Source organism: Manis javanica, chromosome X, assembly GCF_040802235.1.
Source record: "Manis javanica isolate MJ-LG chromosome X, MJ_LKY, whole genome shotgun sequence".
Classification (NCBI taxonomy): domain Eukaryota; kingdom Metazoa; phylum Chordata; class Mammalia; order Pholidota; family Manidae; genus Manis; species Manis javanica.
Genome location: NC_133174.1, coordinates 12435052 through 12442508, shown reverse-complemented (window position 1 = coordinate 12442508; position 7457 = coordinate 12435052).

Below are 7457 nucleotides of genomic sequence, written 5' to 3'. Positions count from 1 at the left end.
ATGTATGGTTTTTTTCCCCTTTCCTAGCCAATGCTACATACTAAAAAAGGTTTGCACACTGTAGGCTTACACAAAGCATCCCATAAAAACACAGCTTTCCATCGTCTTTTCTCAGGCACCTGGGTTGAGGACCCCAGGACTACAGGGGAGAAGAGAGGCCACTGAAAGCACTATGCTATTCAAGGCTGGCTGGAGCCCTGACTTTATACCATGTGGTTGACTGCCTGCCGCCCTCCTAGATGCCTAGTGGCAAAGTTTGGAAAGACAGCTTGCTGGGAATGTGGAAAGGAGAGTTGGGTGGAAATTTCCAAAAGCCAGGAGCTAAAGAAGTTCTTTAAGAAAAGGAGGAAAATGTTCTGTGAGTGAATTTTATGTTAGCTTGTCTAATTTGACTGTGTATTGTATTCAGAGTGTACAGGATTTTGCATGAAGGTTATTTTTATTAATTTATATAAACATGTAAGAGTCCGTCTGCTCAACAAACGAATGCCTGTGGTGCCTATAATCAATGTGTTAACTGGATCAATAGCCCTTACCATTAAGATGGCTTGTTTATTTGTCTGCAGGCTGGATGTGCCTAGCGCAGAAGGTATGTAAGAGGCTCAGTAAACACTTTCTGCTTGAATGAGGAATGAGTGTGCAGAAGGTATCATGAGATGCATTATAATGCCAGATGCTGGCTTTAGACAGCTTGTCTGGACCAGCCTGAAGAGGGGCTTATGGCTGGCAGGTGGGGTTGTTTTCCATTTGCTTTAGAGTCTGGTGCACTTTAAATCAGTCCCAGTCCCAAACAGGAACAGAGCCAAATATAACCCAGGTCCCCAACTCCCCATGCTTTGTCTATTTCTCTCATGGTAGACTTTGTTTGGAAGCCATGTGCGTTGGAAATAGAGGTACTGCTATAAACATTGTGCAGGATGTTTGAATTGTGGTTATATCTTTCTGAATTCAAGCCTGTGAACTCCAAAGTGCCCCAAGCATTGCATTTTACTCTTTCCATTCACTTGCTCACTAACTCGACTGTTGCTGTTACTGTTCTCCAGTTTTTGAATCCTTTCTAAATGTTGATGTGAGATTGTGTGGATTCTAAAGCATTCTTAATTCACCCTGTTACTTTGAAGAAGTAATTTAAGATATTTTAAAAAGTTAATAAGATTTTGTTTCTGAGTTTCTCTGGTGTGTGTTTTGTTTTGCTTTTTTAGTGGGTTTAGACCAATATTTCTCAGTCTTTTTTCTTTTATCTTTTTGTTCATTCAGTATACTTGACATACAACATTATGTTAGTTTCAAGTGCACAACATAATGATTCTATATTTGTAATGCATTGCAGAATGGTCACCACAGTAAGTCTAGTGAACCTCCATCACCATGCATAGTGACAGATTTTTTTCTTGTGGTGAGGACTTCTAAGATCTACTCTCTTGGCAACTTTAAAATATACAACACAATATTACTAGGTTTAGTCACCATGCTGCACATTACATCCCAGGACTTACTTATCTAGTAACTGGAAGTTTGTGCCTTTTGACCCCCTTCATCCATTTTTCCCACCCTTTACCCCTCACCTCTAGCCACCATCAGTCAGTCCTCTAGTAATGTCGAAAGGAGAGTTGGGTGGAAATTTCCAAAAGCCAGGAGCTAAAGAACTTCTTTAAGAAAAGGAGGAAAATGTTCTGTGAGTGAATTTTATGTTAGCTTGTCTAATTTGACTGTATATTGTATTCAGAGTGTACAGGATTTTGCATGAGGGTTATTTATTAATTTTTTTTTTGAGAGGGCATCTCTCATATTTATTGATCAAATGGTTGTTAACAACAATAAAATTCAGTATAGGGGGGTCAACGCTCAATGTACAATCATTAATCCATCTCAAGCCTAATTCTCGTCAGTCTCCAATCTTCTGAAGCATAACGAACAAGTTCTTACATGGTGAACGAATTCTTACATAGTGTTATTTTTATTATATAACGTGTATATATTTATGAGTTTGGTTTATCACTGAAGCGGTGTTGATTCCGTATTTCCACGTTTCCAATTCTTCACTTAAAAATGTGTTTGCTCCTCTAGCTGCCTCTTTTGAGCATGATCTTACTTTATTTTGGAGGTTTTTCTTACTTGATTTTGCCCCATCCCTTTTGAGTTAGTGTTAGTCTTAAATATCAGCACTGGGCTACCTTTGATGATCTAACAGTGGGGCTTCTTAAACCTTAACCTGCCTCTGAAACCCCTAGAGGACTTGTTAAAACTCACATTGCTGGGCCCCCACCTCAGCGTTTTTGGTCCACTGGGTCTGGGGTGAGGCCTGAGACTTTGCATTTTTGACAAGTTCTCAGGTGAGCAGGTGCTGCTGGTCCAACAACCACACTTTGAGGCCTGCTGACCTGATGGATTTAGGCATTGCACATCAACAGTTGCTGACATCATAAAATGAGAGACAGCTAGGCATTATGTGCCTCCTGATGGAAGAGCAAGCATACTACTGACTACCCAGGAGGTCATCTTGCAGAAAAGAAAATAGAACTTGAATCTTACCAAGCTCTGAATTACCAATTTATAGGAAATATAGGAATATATTATATTTATAATATTATACATATTGTATCTATATTATAATATATATGTAATACAGAATAATGTATTAAACTATGGGCATGCAATTAGCAAAAGACCATAGGAAACCAGGATTCCTCAACTAACAAATTGCAAGGGAAAGAAAAGAGAGATGGAGGAGGAACCTATAGCTTAAAGAGACTTCCAAGGAATATCATCCATTTGCAATCTGTGGGCCTTATTTGCATCTTTTTTTCCCCCAAAGATGTAAAGAAATATATGATATTTTATGGGCAATTGTAAGTCTGAATACTGAATGGATATTTGATGATTAAGGAATTATTTCTAATTAGTTAGGTGATATTACGGTCATATTATTGTGGTAGACAGTGCAATGCCTTTCCACAAATGTGTGCATATCCTAATCCTGGGAACCTGTGAAAATGTAGCAGAAGGGGCCTTGCAGATGTGATTAAGTTAATGATCTTGTATGGGGGACATTATTTTGGATTTTCTGGGTGTGCTCAATGTAATCACAGGGTCCTTATGAAGGAAAGAGGAGGGCAGGAGAGTCAGAGTCAGAGAAGATGTGATGATAGGAGCAAAGGTCAGAGTGAGAGAGAGAGAGATGAAGATGCTAGCTTTGAAGATGGAGGAAGTGGCCACAAGCCAAAGAATGCAGGTGATACCTAGAAGCTGGAAAAGGCAAGGAAATTGATTCTTCTCTAGAGACTCCAAAGGAACATAACCCTGCTTACCCATTTTGGACTTCTGAACTACAGAACTGTAAGATGTTAAACTTCTGCTGTTTTTAAGCTGCTAGGTTTGTGGTAATTCATTATAGCAGCAATAGAACACTAACACAGTTCTGTTATGAAGAGTTGTCTTTTAGAGATCCTTAATATTTATGAAATAACTGATAATGATGTCTAGAATTTGTTTCAAAACAATAGGGGGTGGGGGAGATTGAAGGCTGTGTGGATGAGGCAGGACCGTCCATAATTGTGGAGGCTGAGTGATGGGTGCACAGGGTCTATTATACTATTTCTACTTTTGTGTATTTTAAAAATTAAACACATACACACACAAAAGAAAAAAATAGTTAAGTCCAAGTGTTATGACCTAAAAGATTTCCAAAGACCTAGGTTGGTGAAATCCAAGCTGCACTGATCTAAGGGTGGTAACACAGTCAGACTGAAAGTATCATCAGTACTGGAAGTGAGATGGGACATTCATCCAGCTGGTGTGGGGACCAAGAAGACCTAAAGACACCACCCCAAAAAAGATGGGCTGGAAGGGAAATGAATGGGTGTAAGGCTCTGGGGAAGTAGAACAGGTGAACCAGCAAAGACATGGATTGATAGTACAAAGGAGCAGAAAGACAGTGAATTGAACCAGTCAAGGAGCAAAGAACACTCCATGCTTCACAGGGCAAAAAAGTCTGTGTATTATCTCTTTGGTTCTCAGTCACCGTTGGCCTTCAAAGGTAGGCAGCTGGCCACTTTTATCCACCATTTTCCCAGTTGTCTTCAACCCACACTCCTCTAATTATACTCCCTTTTGTCAGATACTGTTACCTGCTATTTCCATTTATTGCCTGTGTTAGTTTGCCTTTCTACCTTTCCAACCAATTTCTCTTGGTTGTTCAGTTTATTTTTTGCTTGTTTGTTTTTGACAAAGCAGAGGCAAATGACAAACAAAATCCAGCTGCCCAAATCTATGGAATACATGGAATGCAAAGGGCCTCTCCCTGGTTGTATTTCCCAACCACCATGTTGGTTTGCAAATCTGTATTTAGAGGGCCCAAAGGGGAAGAAGGGTCAATAGTTTACCTACACAGTACCCCACAGAAGTATGAAATGAAACCTGTCCTTGACTTTGAATAAAGCAAGGCTTTTATTTTCAAGATAACTAAGGTTTCATACAATTGGAGGCCAAACTACTGCCTTAATGAAAGAGAATTTATCATAAGAAGAGGAAGAAAAATAACTGGAAGACAAATTACAGAGGCGTTAATTAAAAAGAACAGCTTGTAGAAAAGAGGGGGACAGTGAAGTTGTCTGTGACACTTGCTAACAATGAGGGAGATGCTTCAACAACAGGTATGAATGTTGGGGACAGCATTAAGTGAAAGAAGCGAGACACAAAAGAGGCTGTACTGTGTAAGTCCATTGATACGGCTTCCAGGAACTGGCAAAACTAACCTATAGTGATGAGTTAGAACAATGGTTTCTTAGTAGGGGGCTCTTCTTGACTGGGAAGAATCATAAGATTTTCTGGGGTGCTGAAAATGCCGGTATCTTGGTGTCACTATGAGTACTATAGGTGCAAATATATGTAAAACTTACTTGAGCTGTACATTTGTGATTTGTATACTTTACCAAGTGTAGGTTGAAGCTCAGTTGAAAAATAAAGAAGCAAGGATGAGACCACATATGTTGAAGTGGCCTTTTGAAATTGTCAGTCTGGCTGGCCCCACTGCCTGTTCTGGTCCTTCTCCCCTCCCTGTGACCATCAAACCCCCACTGCTCTGACTGGTCCCAGCCGCTGCCCATTCCAGCTCACACTCTCAGGCTTCTGCCGGACAACCACTGGCCTCCTGCCAGCACTTGCCCCAGCTCAGGCTGCTCTCACAGAGGTCAGGCTTCCATTAGATGAGGTGAGCAGAGCCCTCGCTGCTGTAGCAGCAGCCAGAAGAGTTTCAGGGATCTGCAACTCTCTACAGCTTCTCTGCTTAATAACTTTCAGTGGCTCCCCCCATCCCCTGAATAAGTTTGCAGTACCTTAGCATGACGCTCAAAGTCGTCTCTAAATCGACCCTTTCTTATTTTGTTTGGCACAATGAACCTTTTACTGTTCAAAGACCAAAAGTGACTTTTCATTACTTTGTACACATGCTGTTCCCTATGAGCTTCCATGTCTGTTGGCAAACTGCATTGTTCCCCGCTCAGTTCAAATGCCACCTCTTTTACCCTCTTAAGAAATAGGCACATGGGGAACTAATAATTTTGGAGTGTTTATTATCAATAAACAGCGTTTTTGGTGCCTTTCACGCATTATCTTCTTAACTTTCAGTCTAATATAGTATCTCCAAGTTGATTTTTTCTACTCTTAGCTCACCACATTATAGTGACTCATTTACACCTAAAAGGCTGTGAGACCTTTAGGTGCTGTACCCAGTGCCTCAGGTCTATAAGTTCTCAAAGGCCTTACTGAAAGATTTGAACCCCTTGTCTCATCCTCTTGATTGGTTGGCTCAAAATAAGACAAGAAAACATTTCAGTACTGATCCCAGCAGGAGCAGAAGGCACAGTCATATGTGCTTTTGAAGGGAATTACATGAATTATTTACAGAGGTGTGGGTCAGTTTAAGGGAATTAACAAGGGATGCTGAGGTTGCCCCAGGATTAGAAAAAAGTGGAAACTGGAAGCTGTACCTGCTCCTTGTCCTTCCTAAAGCCCTAGTGAGAATAAGCCCCTGAAAGGGGAGCCCCCTGCCAATTCCAGACTGAGGTCCTGGGCAGGAAGGGAGTTGGGAAGAAACGGGTCCATCCCCTCATCCCCACATCCTGTTTCAGTCACTCCTGATGGGACCTGCCATTGGCCAAACGCACTGACAAAAGAGCCAGAGGGATGCACTACTGAAGGTAAGTTCCCAGGGCACATAGAAGGGTGACACAGTGTGGGGTCAGGGATGGCTCAAAAGGACGATAGCCCGCACAAAAAGTGTATAATCAAAATTAATAAATGTTTTAATTGTATGTCCAAAGGACACATCAGCTGATCAGCTGCAAGTCTATTCAGGGAATCGGATGCATCTAAAAATGTTTGGTATGATGAAGGGTCCAGTAAGAATTCCTAGTTCTTTTGAAGATCTTAAAACCTCTGCATCTTCTTGCTTGTCCTCTCTCCCATCTTTAGGTTGAGTGTAAACTGGAGTGTTCAATCTGTCTAACTCATCTTTGTTTCTACATCTGTAGCAGAGCTGCATACAATAAGGATTCAATGTTTGGTGTTTGAATGAAGGACAGAGTGAATGTAATAACGGCCAAGTGTAGTATATGATGCTCATTGAGGTTATGCCGGTTTTCACAGCACGTAAAATACTTGGCTTGGCCAAGGTCAGCTTAGATCTCATGTGTTTTGTTGGTAAAAGACTAACTTGTATTTTTTAAAAAAGGTGGGGATTCATTAAGTAAACACCATGTGGTTTTCTGATAGATTTGGGAAGAATTTTCTCATCTGTGAAGTAAGTGTGGTACATGTTATTATCCCTGTTTTTAAAACGAAAAAAGCCGAGGCATGGAAAGATTCTAAACAAATCTGGTTAGTGGATGACAGACTCGGGATTCAAGACAAGAACTCAGATCTTCTAATACCACCATGTCCTTTGACAAGACATACTCTTCCTGTTAGACTAGAGTCTCCATCATATCACAGATTTCACCTTATTTATTTATATATATTTATATTTATTTTAATTTTGGTATCATTAATCTACAATTACATGAGCAACATTATGTTTACTAGACTCCCCCCATCATTAAGTCCTCCCCACATACCCCATTACAGTCAGTGTCTATTAGCATAACAAGATGCTATAGAATCACTACTTGTCTTCTCTGTGCTGTACAGCCCATCCCATGCCCCCCCGCCTACATTATGTCTGCTAATAGCAATGCCCCTTTTTTGCCCTTATCCCTCCCTTCCCAACCATCCTCCCCAGTCCCTTTCCCTTTGGCAACTGTTAGTCCTTTCTTGGGTTCTGTGATTCTGCTGCTGTTTTGTTCCTTCAGTTTTTTTCTTTGTTCTTATACTCCACATATGAGTGAAATCATTTGGTACTTGTCTTTCTCTGCCTGGCTTATTTCACTGAGCATAATACCCTCTAGCTCCATCCATGTTGT